The following is a 14,189-nucleotide window of genomic DNA, read 5'->3' on the forward strand; positions in this document are numbered from 1 at the left end:
TATATACAAGAGCCCAGGCCGCTATGTAGAACATAAAAAGTAAATTTCTTCGGCGCTCTATTGGGAGACCCAGACGATTGGGTGTATAGCACTGCCTCCGGAGGCCACACAAAGCAATTACACTAAAAAGTGTAAGGCCCCTCCCCTTCTGGCTATACACCCCCAGTGGGATCACTGGCTCACCAGTTTTCTGCTTTGTGCGAAGGAGGTCAGACATCCACGCATAGCTCCACTGTTTGTAGTCAGCAGTAGCTGCTGGCTATATCGGATGGAAGAAAAGAGGGCCCATATGGGGCCCCCAGCATGCTCCCTTCTCACCCGCGGTGGTGCTTGTAAGGTTGAGGTACCTATTGCTGGTACGGAGGCTGGAGCCCACATGCTGTTTTCCTTCCACATCCCCTGGAGGGCTCTGTGGAAGTGGGATCTTGCCGGCCCCCAAACCCTGAGGCCGGGCTCCATCCACAGACCCAGAGAACCTGCTGGATTTGGAGCGGGAGTGCCGTTCAGGGACAAGGCCCTGCAACTTTCAGGTACTCTGTGTCCCCGGCAGGCACGGACACTCTCAAGGCTTGCTGAGCGTTATAGTGCGCCGGGGACAGTAGCGCTGTGCGCTGGGGTTAGGTCACTGCAGCTTTGCTGAGTGACGTTACATGTTGGGAACTACTGCGCCGACCGCTACTGGAGCGGCGGCGCAGCTGCGACTTGTGGTGCGCCGGGGACTTTGCGCCGACCGCGCTTTTACGGCGGCGGCGCTTCTAACTTTAGCCCCCGGCTTCTGCGGCCTAGCGCCGCTTCGTTCCCGCCCCCACCCTGTCAATCAGGGTAGGGGAGAGACGCTGCTCAATTGGAAGCACCGAGGGCTGGAGCCTTATTTACATGCTCCAGCCCTCTCACTAGGCACAGTGGGAAGCAGGCTTCCCGCTCTTCGTCTGTATACGCCCAGGGCCCGCCCCCCCTCTCTACAAGGACGCCGGCAGCCATTACACATGCGGTCTGGCTGGGGAAAGGCAGCAGGCTCTGGGAGACCCAGACTAAAGGGATTTCGGCGACCACACACCCGCTCCTAAGCGGGCGGTAAGCTGCACTTTAGTGCTGGCCCCACTAGTGCCTCAGTGTTATATTAGTGTACTTTTTTCTTGGTACCATATATATATATAGTTGCACTGTAAGGTCGCTTCTTGGCTGGACACCCTGTACTGCTCTGAGGAGGCAGCAACATGTCATCCGCAAAACGCAAGGGTGCCAAGGCACAGGCTGTGTACACTGTTTGTACTGCATGTGGGGCTAATCTACGGCAGGCTCCAATGACTCACATTGTGTGCAATGTTCAGTCCCAGTGGCACATCGTCAGCCAGAGCCTATGGTGGTAGTGGCCCAGGCAGAGACGCCTGTGAACCCTGCCCCGGTGACGGGGACAGACTTTGCAGCTTTTGCTGATAAAATGTCTGTGACTATGACAAAAATCCTGGAGACCTTGCAGTCCAGGCCAGTTACTCAGACCATGGACACTGCTGTGTCTATGCTCTCCGGTCCCCCTCAGTTGGAACTAATCCGTACTTCAAGGGGGTCTCAAGCATCACAGGCTGAAGTCTCTGACTCAGATGACAGTCCCAGGCAGCCTAAGCGAGCTCGCTGGGAAAGACCCTCCACGTCATCACACTGCTCAGGGTCTCAGCGAGAAGAGTCTCTCTGTGATGAGACTGAGGACGGTGATCAGGATTCTAATCCTGAGGCCCCTCTCAATCTGGATGCCCCTGATGGTGACGCCATGGTTAATGACCTTATATCGGCAATTAATAGACTGTTGGATATTTCTCCCCCAGCCCCTTCTGCAGAGGAGGCAGCTGCACAGCAGGAGAAGTTCCATTTCCTGTATCCCAAGCGTAAATTAAGTGCTTTTTTGGACCACTCTGACTTCAGAGAATCGATCCAGAAACACGACGCTCATCCAGACAAGCGTTTCTCTAAACGTTCTAAGGATACCCGTTATCCTTTTCCCTCTGAGGTGGCCAAACGCTGGACCCAATGTCCAAAGGTGGATCCCCCAATTTCCAAGCTTGCGGCTAGATCCATAGTCGCAGTAGAGGATGGCGCTTCACTTAAAGATGCCAACGACAGACAGATGGACCTTTGGTTGAAATCTGTCTATGAAGCTATCGGCGCGTCGTTTGCTCCAGCATTCGCGGCCGTGTGGGCACTCCAAGCTATTTCAGCTGGTTTAGCACAGGTGGATGCTATCATACATCCAGCAGTGCCGCAAGTGGCGTCCCTAACTTCGCAAATGTCTGCGTTTGCGACCTATGCTATCAATGCTGTCCTAGAATCTACGAGCTGTACCGCTATGGCGTCCGCCAATTCTGTGGTTTTGCGCAGAGCCTTGTGGTTAAAGGACTGGAAAGCAGATGCTGGTTCCAAAAAATGCTTAACCAGCTTGCCATTATCTAGAGACAGACTGTTTGGTGAGCCATTGGCTGAAATCATAAAACAGTCCAAGGGTAAGGACTCTTCCTTACCACAGCCCAGAGCAAGTAAACCTCAACAGAAAAAGTGGCAGTCGAGGTTTCGGTCCTTTCGAGGCTCGGGCAAGGCCCAATTCTCCTCGTCCAAAAGGACTCAGAAAGAACAAGGGAGCTCAGATTCCTGGCGGGCTCACTCACGCCCCAGGAAAGCAAATGGAGGAACCGCTTCCAAGGCGGCTACCTCATGACTTTCGGCCTCCTCCCTCCGCATCCTCGGTCGGTGGCAGGCTCTCCCGCTTTTGCGACATTTGGCTGTCACAGGTCAAAGACCGGTGGGTAACAGACATTTCTTCGGCGCTCTATTGGGAGACCCAGACGATTGACGATTGGGTGTATAGCACTGCCTCCGGAGGCCACACAAAGCAATTACACTAAAAAGTGTAAGGCCCCTCCCCTTCTGGCTATACACCCCCCAGTGGGATCACTGGCTCACCAGTTTTCTGCTTTGTGCGAAGGAGGTCAGACATCCACGCATAGCTCCACTGTTTGTAGTCAGCAGTAGCTGCTGGCTCTATCGGATGGAAGAAAAGAGGGCCCATATAGGGCCCCCAGCATGCTCCCTTCTCACCCGTGATGGTGCTTGTAAGGTTGAGGTACCTATTGCTGGTACGGAGGCTGGAGCCCACATGCTGTTTTCCTTCCACATCCCCCTGAGGGGCTCTGTGGAAGTGGGATCCTGCCGGCCCCCAAGCCCTGGGGCCGGGCTCCATCCACAGACCCATAGAACCTGCTGGATTGGGAGCGGGAGTGCCGTTCAGGGACATGGCCCTGCAACTTCAGGTACTCTGTGTCCCCGGCAGGCACGGACACTCTCAGGGCTTGCTGAGCGTTATAGTGCGCCGGGGACAGTGGCGCTGTACGCTGGGGGTTAGGTCACTGCAGCTTTGCTGAGTGACGATTGTGTGTTGGGAACTACTGCGCCGACCGCTCCTGGAGCGGCGGCGCAGCTGCGACTTGTAGTGCGCCGGGGGCTTGGCGCCGACCGCGCTTGTACGGCGGCGGCGTTTTTAACTTTAGCCCCCGGCTTCTGCGGCCTAGCGCCGCTTCGTTCCCGCCCCCACCCTGTCAATCAGGGTAGGGGAGAGACGCTGCTCAATGGCTGCGCCGAGGGCTGGAGCCTTATTTACATGCTCCAGCCCTCTCACTAGGCACAAGGGGAAGCAGACTTCCCGCTCTTCGTCGGTGTACGCCCAGGGCCCGCCCCCCCCTCTCCACAAGGACGCCGGCAGCCATTACACATGCGATCTGGCTGGAAGGAGGCAGCAGGCTCTGGGAGACCCAGACTAGAGGGATTTCTGGCGACCACACACCGCTCCTAAGCGGGTGGTAAGCTGCACAGTAGTGCAGGCCCCACTAGTGCCTCAGTGATATATTAGTGTACTTCTTTATTGGTACTATATATATATATATATATATATATATATATATATATATATATAAATATAAATATATATTATATATATATATATATATATATATATATATATATAATATATATTTATATTTATATAGTGCACTGTAAGGTCGCTTCTGGCTGGACACTCTGTACTGCTCTGAGGACGCAGCAACATGTCATCCGCAAAACGCAAGGCTGCCAAGGCACGGGCTGTGTACACTGTTTGTACTGCATGTGGGGCTAATCTACCAGCAGGCTCCAATGATTCACATTGTGTGCAATGTTCAGTCCCAGTGGCACTTCGCCAGCCAGAGCCTATTGTGGTGGTAGCCCAGGCAGAGACGCCTGTGAACCCTGCCCCGGTGACGGGGACAGACTTTGCAGTGTTTGCTGATAAAATGTCTGAGGCTATGACAAGGATCCTGGAGACCTTGCAGGCCAGGCCAGTTCCTCAGACTATGGACACTGCTGTGGCTATGCTCACTGGTCCCCCTCAGTTGGAACTAATCCGTACTTCAAGGGGGTCTCAAGCATCACAGGCTGAAGTCTCTGACTCAGATGACAGTCCCAGGCAGCCTAAGCGTGCTCGCTGGGAAAGACCCTCGACGTCATCACACTGCTCAGGGTCTCAGCGAGAAGAGTCTCTCTGTGATGAGACTGAGGACGGTGATCAGGATTCTAATCCTGAGGCCCCTCTCAATCTGGATGCCCCTGATGGTGACGCCATGGTTAATGACCTTATATCGGCGATTAATAGGCTGTTGGATATTTCTCCCCCAGCCCCTTCTGCAGAGGAGGCAGCTGCACAGCAGGAGAAGTTCCATTTCCTGTATCCCAAGCGTAAATTAAGTGCTTTTTTGGACCACTCTGACTTCAGAGAATCAATCCAGAAGCACGACGCTCATCCAGACAAGCGTTTCTCTAAACGTTCTAAGGATACCCGTTATCCTTTTCCCCCTGAAGTGGCCAAACGCTGGACCCAGTGCCCAAAGGTGGATCCCCCAATTTCCAAGCTGGCGGCTAGATCCATAGTCGCAGTAGAAGATGGCGCTTCACTTAAAGATGCCAATGACAGACAGATGGACCTTTGGTTGAAATCTGTCTATGAAGCTATTGGCGCGTCGTTTGCTCCAGCATTCGCGGCCGTGTGGGCACTACAGGCTATTTCAGCGGGTTTAGCACAGGTGGATGCTATCATGCATCCAGCAGTACCACAGGTGGCGTCCCTAACTTCGCAAATGTCTGCGTTTGCGACCTATGCTATCAATGCTGTCCTAGAGTCTACGAGCCGTACCTCTATGGCGGCCGCCAATTCTGTGGTTTTGCGCAGAGCCTTATGGTTAAAGGACTGGAAAGCAGATGCTGGTTCCAAAAAATGCTTAACCAGCTTGCCATTATCTAGAGACAGACTGTTTGGTGAGCCATTGGCTGAAATCATAAAACAGTCCAAGGGTAAGGACTCTTCCTTACCACAGCCCAGAGCAAGTAAACCTCAACAGAAAAAGTGGCAGTCGAGGTTTCGGTCCTTTCGAGGCTCGGGCAAGCCCCAATTCTCCTCGTCCAAAGGGACTCAGAAAGGACAAGGGAGCTCAGATTCCTGGCGGGCTCACTCACGCCCCAGGAAAGCAAATGGAGGAACCGCTTCCAAGGCGGCTACCTCATGACTTTCGGCCTCCTCCCTCCGCATCCTCGGTCGGTGGCAGGCTCTCCCGCTTTTGCGACATTTGGCTGTCACAGGTCAAGGACCGGTGGGTAACAGACATTTTGTCTCGCGGGTACAGAATCGAGTTCAGTTCTCGGCCTCCACTTCGGTTCTTCAGAACCTCCCCACACCCCAACCGAGCAGATGCCCTGCTGCAGGCGGTGGACTCTCTAAGAGCAGAAGGAGTCGTGATCCCTGTCCCCCCTCTGGAACGGGGCCGAGGATTTTACTCCAACCTCTTTGTGGTTCCAAAAAAGGACGGCTCCTTCCGTCCCGTTCTGGACCTAAAACTGCTCAACAAGCATGTGAACGCCAGGCGGTTCCGGATGGAATCCCTCCGCTCAGTCATTGCCTCAATGTCCCAAGGAGATTTCCTAGCGTCAATAGACATCAAAGATGCTTATCTTCACGTGCCGATTGCTACGGAGCACCAACGCTTTCTGCGCTTCGTGATAGGAGACGAACATCTTCAGTTCGTGGCTCTGCCATTTGGTCTGGCGACAGCCCCCCGGGTGTTCACCAAGATCATGGCAGCAGTGGTAGCAGTCTTGCACTCTCACGGACACTCTGTGATCCCTTACTTGGACGATCTATTGGTCAAGGCACCCTCTCAGGAGGCATGCCAACTCAGCCTGAATTTTGCACTGGAGACTCTCCAGGCGTTCGGGTGGATCATCAACTTCCCAAAGTCAAATCTGTCACCGACCCAATCACTAACGTATCTTGGCATGGAGTTTCATACTCAGCGATAGTGAAGCTTCCGCTGAGCAAGCAGAGGTCACTACAGACGGGGGTGCAGGCTCTCCTTCAGAGTCAGTCGCACTCCTTAAGACGCCTCATGCACTTCCTCGGGAAGATGGTGGCGGCAATGGAGGCGGTTCCGTTTGCGCAGTTTCATCTGCGTCCACTTCAATGGGACATTCTCCGCCAATGGGACGGGAAGTCAAAATCCCTGGACAGGAAAGTCTCCCTTTCCCAGACGGCCAAGGACTCTCTGCAGTGGTGGCTTCTTCCCACCTCATTATCACAGGGAAGATCCTTCCTACCACCGTCCTGGGCGGTGGTCACGACAGACGCGAGTCTGTCAGGGTGGGGAGCAGTGTTTCTTCACCACAGGGCTCAGGGTACGTGGACTCAGCAGGAGTCCAGCCTTCAGATCAATGTTCTGGAAATCAGAGCGGTGTTTCTTGCCCTGCTAGCCTTCCAGCAGTGGCTGGAAGGGAAGCAGATCCGAATTCAATCGGACAACTCCACAGCGGTGGCATACATCAATCACCAGGGCGGGACTCGCAGTCGGCAAGCCTTCCAGGAAGTCCGGCGCATTATGATGTGGGTGGAAGCCACGGCCTCCACCATATCCGCAGTTCACATCCCCGGCGTAGAAAACTGGGAAGCAGACTTCCTCAGTCGCCAGGGCATGGACGCAGGGGAATGGTCCCTTCACCCGGACGTGTTTCAGGAAATCTGTCGCCGATGGGGAAGGCCGGACGTCGATCTAATGGCGTCTCGGCACAACAACAAGGTCCCAACCTTCATGGCACGGTCTCGCGATCAAAGAGCTCTAGCAGCAGACGCCCTAGTGCAAGATTGGTCGCAGTTCCGGCTCCCTTATGTGTTTCCACCTCTGGCACTCTTGCCCAGAGTGCTACGCAAGATCAGATCCGACTGCAGCCGCGTCATACTCGTCGCTCCAGACTGGCCGAGGAGGGCGTGGTATCCGGATCTGTGGCATCTCACGGTCGGCCAACCGTGGGCGCTGCCAGACCGACCAGACTTACTGTCCCAAGGGCCGTTTTTCCATCGGAATTCTGCGGCCCTCAACCTGACTGCGTGGCCATTGAGTCCTGGATCCTAGAGTCTTCAGGCTTATCCCAAGGGGTCGTTGCCACCATGAGACAGGCTAGGAAGCCCACGTCTGCTAAGATCTACCACAGAACGTGGAGGATATTCTTATCCTGGTGCTCTGCTCGGGGAGTGTCTCCCTGGCCATTTGCATTACCTATCCTTCTTTCTTTCCTCCAATCTGGGTTAGAAAAAGGTTTGTCGCTCGGCTCCCTTAAAGGGCAAGTCTCGGCGCTATCTGTCTTTTTTCAGAAGCGTCTAGCACGACTTTCCAAGGTGCGCACGTTCCTGCAGGGGGTTTGTCATATCGTACCCCCGTACAAGCGACCGTTAGATCCATGGGATCTGAACAGGGTACTAGTTGCCCTCCAGAAGCCGCCCTTCGAGCCTCTGAGGGAGGTTTCACTTTCTAGGCTTTCACAGAAAGTGGCTTTTCTGGTAGCGATCACATCTCTTCGGAGAGTGTCTGAGCTGGCAGCGCTGTCATCCAAGGCTCCCTTCCTGGTCTTCCACCAGGACAAGGTAGTGCTGCGCCCCATTCAGGAGTTTCTCCCGAAGGTGGTATCCTCTTTTCATCTTAATCAGGATATCTATTTGCCTTCTTTTTGTCCTCATGCAGTTCATCGGTATGAGAAGGATTTACATTTGTTAGATCTGGTGAAAGCACTCAGAATCTACATTTCCCGCACAGCGCCCCTGCGCCGTTCGGATGCACTCTTTGTCCTTGTCGCTGGTAAGCGCAAGGGGTCGCAGGCTTCTAAGGCCACCCTGGCTCGATGGATCAAAGAACCAATTCTTGAAGCCTACCGTTCTGCGGGGCTTCAGGTTCCGTCAGGGCTAAAGGCCCATTCTACCAGAGCCGTGGGTGCGTCCTGGGCATTGCGACACCAGGCTACGGCTCAACAGGTGTGCCAGGCAGCTACCTATTCGAGTCTGCACACTTTCACCAAACATTATCAGGTGCATACCTATGCTTCGGCGGACGCCAGCCTAGGTAGAAGAGTCCTGCAGGCGGCAGTTGCCTCCCCGTAGGGGAGGGCTGTCTTGCAGCTCTAACATGAGGTATCTCTTTACCCACCCAGGGACAGCTTTTGGACGTCCCAATCGTCTGGGTCTCCCAATAGAGCGCCGAAGAAGAAGGGAATTTTGTTACTTACCGTAAATTCCTTTTCTTCTAGCTCTTATTGGGAGACCCAGCACCCGCCCTGTTGTCCTTCGGGATTTTTGGTTTGTTTGCGGGTACACATGTTGTTCATGTTGAACGGTTTTCAGTTCTCCGATGTTTCTCGGAGTGAATTTGTTTAAACCAGTTATTGGCTTTCCTCCTTCTTGCTTTTGCACTAAAACTGGTGAGCCAGTGATCCCACTGGGGGTGTATAGCCAGAAGGGGAGGGGCCTTACACTTTTTAGTGTAATTGCTTTGTGTGGCCTCCGGAGGCAGTGCTATACACCCAATCGTCAATCGTCTGGGTCTCCCAATAAGAGCTAGAAGAAAAGGAATTTACGGTAAGTAACAAAATTCCCTTCTTTGTCTCGCGGGTACAGAATCGAGTTCAGTTCTCGGCCTCCACTTCGGTTCTTCAGAACCTCCCCACACCCCAACCGAGCAGATGCCCTGCTGCAGGCGGTGGACTCTCTAAGAGCAGAAGGAGTCGTGATCCCTGTCCCCCCTCAGGAACGGGGGCGAGGATTTTACTCCAATCTCTTTGTGGTTCCAAAAAAGGACGGCTCCTTCCGTCCTGTTCTGGACCTAAAACTGCTCAACAAGCATGTGAACGCCAGGCGGTTCCGGATGGAATCCCTCCGCTCAGTCATTGCCTCAATGTCTCAAGGAGATTTCCTAGCATCAATAGACATCAAGGATGCTTATCTCCACGTGCCGATTGCTACAGAGCACCAACGCTTTCTACGCTTCGTGATAGGAGACGACCATCTTCAGTTCGTAGCTCTGCCATTTGGTCTGGCGACAGCCCCTCGGGTGTTCACCAAGATCATGGCGGCAGTGGTAGCAGTCTTGCACTCTCACGGACACTCTGTGATCCCTTACTTGGACGATCTACTGGTCAAGGCACCCTCTCAAGAGGCATGCCAACTCAGCCTGAATGTTGCACTGGAGACTCTCCAGGCGTTCGGGTGGATCATCAACTTCCCAAAGTCAAATCTGTCACCGACCCAATCACTAACGTATCTTGGCATGGAGTTTCATACTCTCTCAGCGATAGTGAAGCTTCCGCTGGACAAGCAGCGGTCTCTACAGACTGGGGTGCAGGCTCTCCTTCAAAGTCAGTCGCACTCCTTAAGACGCCTCATGCACTTCCTCGGGAAGATGGTGGCGGCAATAGAGGCGGTTCCGTTTGCGCAGTTTCATCTGCGTCCACTTCAATGGGACATTCTCCGCCAATGGGACGGGAAGTCAACATCCCTGGACAGGAAAGTCTCCCTTTCCCAGACGGCCAAAGACTCTCTGCAGTGGTGGCTTCTTCCCACCTCATTATCACAGGGAAGATCCTTCCTACCACCGTCTTGGGCGGTGGTCACGACAGACGCGAGTCTGTCAGGGTGGGGAGCAGTCTTTCTCCACCACAGGGCTCAGGGTACGTGGACTCAGCAGGAGTCCACCCTTCAGATCAATGTTCTGGAAATCAGAGCAGTGTATCTTGCCCTACTAGCCTTCCAGCAGTGGCTGGAAGGAAGGCAGATCCGAATTCAGTCGGACAACTCCACAGCGGTGGCATACATCAACCACCAAGGGGGGACACGCAGTCGGCAAGCCTTCCAGGAAGTCCGGCGGATTCTGATGTGGGTGGAAGCCACAGCCTCCACCATATCCGCAGTTCACATTCCCGGCGTAGAAAACTGGGAAGCAGACTTCCTCAGTCGCCAGGGCATGGACGCAGGGGAATGGTCCCTTCACCCAGACGTGTTTCAGGAAATCTGTCGCCGCTGGGGGGTGCCGGACTGTGAGGCAAATCCCGGGATATGAAGATGAATTATGACTCCAGTCATAATCCCTCATCACTCCCTGGCAGTGCCCCCCTCCCTTCTTGTTCTCAGTGTTCCACTTACACCTCCATGGCCATGTCCTGTGATATGGAAATTAGGTGGCTTAGGGACAATGGACACAGGATGACTCCCTGCCGTGACCCTGTAGTGGGGGCTGCTAGCTAGTTAGCAAGGCTATGGAAATAGCCAGACAGAACGACTCCAGTAAAAAATGGTTCATATCTCGCAAGCCATATTTCCGATAAATATGGCAACCATAAAAATGGTGTCTCCGCATGCGGACGATGCCGGCACACCCTTTTTATGGGAGCAGGACATTGGGAAATGCCCCAGGCGTGATATCAGCCAATGGGGAACTGGCAGACAGGTCATGAGTCCCCTCGTTCTGTGGCTAAATTCATAGCTGTCACAATGAGAGCATTGGCGTCCGCCTACGACGCTCCCAGGCAAAGTTATGGCCCATATTCCATGTTGTGGATTGTCCATAACTCAAGCCAGGGGTGGAGCAGTGCTCCCTGTGAGGTCACTAAGGTAGGAGGGGACCTGGATGTGTCCAGGTTGATAACCCTACTTCGGCCATTTTCCAAGGTTCTTTCGCTGGGGGTCATGTGCAGGAAACATCTGCGGGAGTTCCTAGAAACCTGGTCTACAGCGCCCCCCTGTGGCCAGACGCACAAGGTAACTGATTGAATTGCATACCTGTTGTAAACCATGCTTTATCTGTAACTGTACTCTGACATATGTATATTCTGTAGATTCCCTATTGTATATATTGTAGTTTCTAGTGTGCTTTAGGCTGATTAAATTATATAATTAATCTTGGGCTGTTCTGTTATCTCGATCTTGAATCCCACGTCTGTGTGTTCGGCTAATAGTTACCGTAAATCGGTTGGTGGCAGCGAGTTGTGCCAAGGATTATTGTGGGGAGGCCAGTGAGATTCAGGGAGGTTTTATATATTCCGCCCGCGGAGGTCGGGGGAATATATACCCTACTCTCACCGGGGACCCTTCAATAATCGGCATAAGTAGTATAGCGGCCTCCTTGCTTATTGTCGGGCAATTCCATAATTGGCCTGACTATAAGAGGGGCGCTAGAGAGCGCGTCGCGTGCTCTGTCTGTCGGTCGGGAGGTATAAAGGAGGGGTGACCCCCACTTGTTACCCCCCGATTGTGACGTACTGGTAGCCAGCGCGGGGGATTTCTGAGTGACCCCCCCGGTGGTTTGTGACATATTGGTGGCATAGCGGTGGGATCGAGATAATAGTGTGTGTGAGTGTGAGACCCATACTCCCAGACACTAAAGACTGCCTGCAGCAGCTGTGGCTGCTGGGGTCTTCAGACTAGCTCAACACTAGAGTGTCAGAGTGCAGATACTGTAAGGTGTGTGGAGGCATCAGGTGTCAGTTCTGTGTCAGTGACCAAAAGTCTGCAAGAATGGCTGATGGCACCAGGAGCAGAGCTATGCAACTGGCCAATGCTAAGGCAGGAGCCGAAGAGAGGGAGGACGGTGCTGTGGACAGCAATGAGGAGGTTGCCCACGAGTCCTCCAGGAGCTCGACGCCAGAAAACCGTTCTGCCGAGGACATTGCACAACCTGGCAATTATGGACAAGATGAGGAGCAGCTCACCCAAGGTTCCTCAACGAGCCAGATGCCAGCCCTCCGCTCTGAAAGGGACAGTGAATCGCCTAGCTCTGCAGCGTGCCGCAGATCACCACGTGCCATTCCACCGAGCCTGGGAGGCTCGGATAGCCTTCTTCAAATGGCTATGGCCCTTCTCCAGGCTGGAGACCAGAAGGGCTACAAGGAACTCCTGGCAGAGCGCAGGGCAGAGCGGCAGGCAGCGCGTGACGCTGAGGCTGCGGAGCGGCACGCAGAGCGTGAGGCTGCGGAGCGAGAGCGGCAGGCAGCGCGTGAAGAGCGCCAGGCAGAGCGTGACTACCAGCTGCAGCTAGCTCAGCTCCGGCCCTCATCAGCCCCACGTGACCTTCAAGACACCAAACTTCCAAAGGTCCGTGTTGAGGACTTCCCAGTGCTGGAGAAGGATGGAGACTTGGACTCTTTCTTGACTGCTTTTGAACGGACTTGCTTGCAGCACCATCTGAACAAGGACCAGTGGGCCAAATACCTGACCCCCCGTTTAAGGGGTAAGGCCCTGGATATCCTTGGGGACTTGCCTGCTGAGGCAGATCAGGGCTACGACACCATCAAGCGGGCCCTGATCCAACAGTACAACCTCACCCCGGAGTCCTACCGCAAGAAGTTCTGGAGCCTACAGAAGGGACCAAAGGACTCCTGGGCTGACCACAGGCGGGCACTTGCCCGAGCTGCCGACCACTGGACCCAAGGCCTGCAGCTTTCCACCGGACCGGAGATCCTGGACTTGGTCATCACGGAGCAACTCTTGTGGAACTGCCCTGAGGATCTCCGCCAGTTCATCCGAGACCAGAAGCCAAAGGGGTCCACGGCTACAGCTGCCCTGGCCGATGACTACACCAACAATCGGGCCCCTGAGGCCAGGAGAGCAGCCACCAGCAGCACCTGGAGAGGGGGTAAGATGAACTCTGCGACTGCCCCACCTGCCCCTAGACTGCAGGGGGTGTCCCCCTCAACTCCCCTCTCCAGGCCCGTGGCAGAGCCAAGACGGTGCCACCAGTGCAACCTACCTGGACACTTCAAGGCCATGTGCCCTCAGCGTCCCAAGGCCCCGGCTCCGTCCCCGTCCCAAGGGCCGCCCAAGGTGTATTGTGTGGGTGGGGGTGGTGGTAGGTCCCTGGACAGCTTCCAACCTGTCACCGTCGGCCGGTCTGTGACCATAGGACTGCGAGACAGCGCCTCGGAGGTGACTCTGGTGCGGCCTGAGATGGTGTCCCCCCAAGACTTGATCCCTGGAAAAACCCTCGCTGTCTCCGGGATTGGAGGCACTGACCCGGCGCTGCCTGTTGCTGACATTTATGTGGACTGGGGCGCAGGGCGGGGGGTGAGGGAGGTGGGGGTAACTGATCGGATCCCTGCAAACGTGCTACTTGGGACAGATTTGGGGCAGATAACCTCCCAGTTTGGGCCCCCACCAAGGGCTGAACCTTCAGCCAGTACGGACATGACTCCTGACAATGTTAATGTGTTATCTATGAATGATGTGAGAGAGGGGGGAGTGAACTCTGATATTTCTGCTTGCACAGACACCATAGACACACACACAGCTGCAGCTGTGACAGGGGAGGGGGTCAGAGAAAGGTGTGACAATGCCTCTACAAGTAATCAGCCTGTGAGCTGGGATCTGTTGCCCTCTGCAGGGATAAGCAGAGAGCAGGGTGCTGCAGGGGGAGGACCAGTGTGTGGGGTGGGGGCTACCACAGCAAATGTGGGGTCCCCAGAGATTTCACAGCGGGGTTCTGTTGCTGCAGGGGGGGAACAGGCAGGTGAGATTGGGGCCGGTCCAGGAGCGGAAGTGCTCCCAGGTAAGATCTCGGTGCATGGTTCCCCCACAACCGGGGTGTCAGGAAGCCAGGTAGGTCTGCCTGAACCGGCGACTTGGTCAGGAACGGAGGAGGAGCAGGCACGACCCACGGTCGCAGCGGCTGTGGCCGCTGTCACCCGCAGTGGGAGTGCTGGAAGCCAAGGGGCCTCCCGGAGGTCCGATAGCTCTTCCCCTTCTGACCAAGTGGCAGCCGAGTCAGGTGGAGGCCAGGACACAGGTCCCGGGGTACTGACTGAAGATGTGACAG

Source organism: Anomaloglossus baeobatrachus, chromosome 10, assembly GCF_048569485.1.
Source record: "Anomaloglossus baeobatrachus isolate aAnoBae1 chromosome 10, aAnoBae1.hap1, whole genome shotgun sequence".
Lineage (NCBI taxonomy): Eukaryota > Metazoa > Chordata > Amphibia > Anura > Aromobatidae > Anomaloglossus > Anomaloglossus baeobatrachus.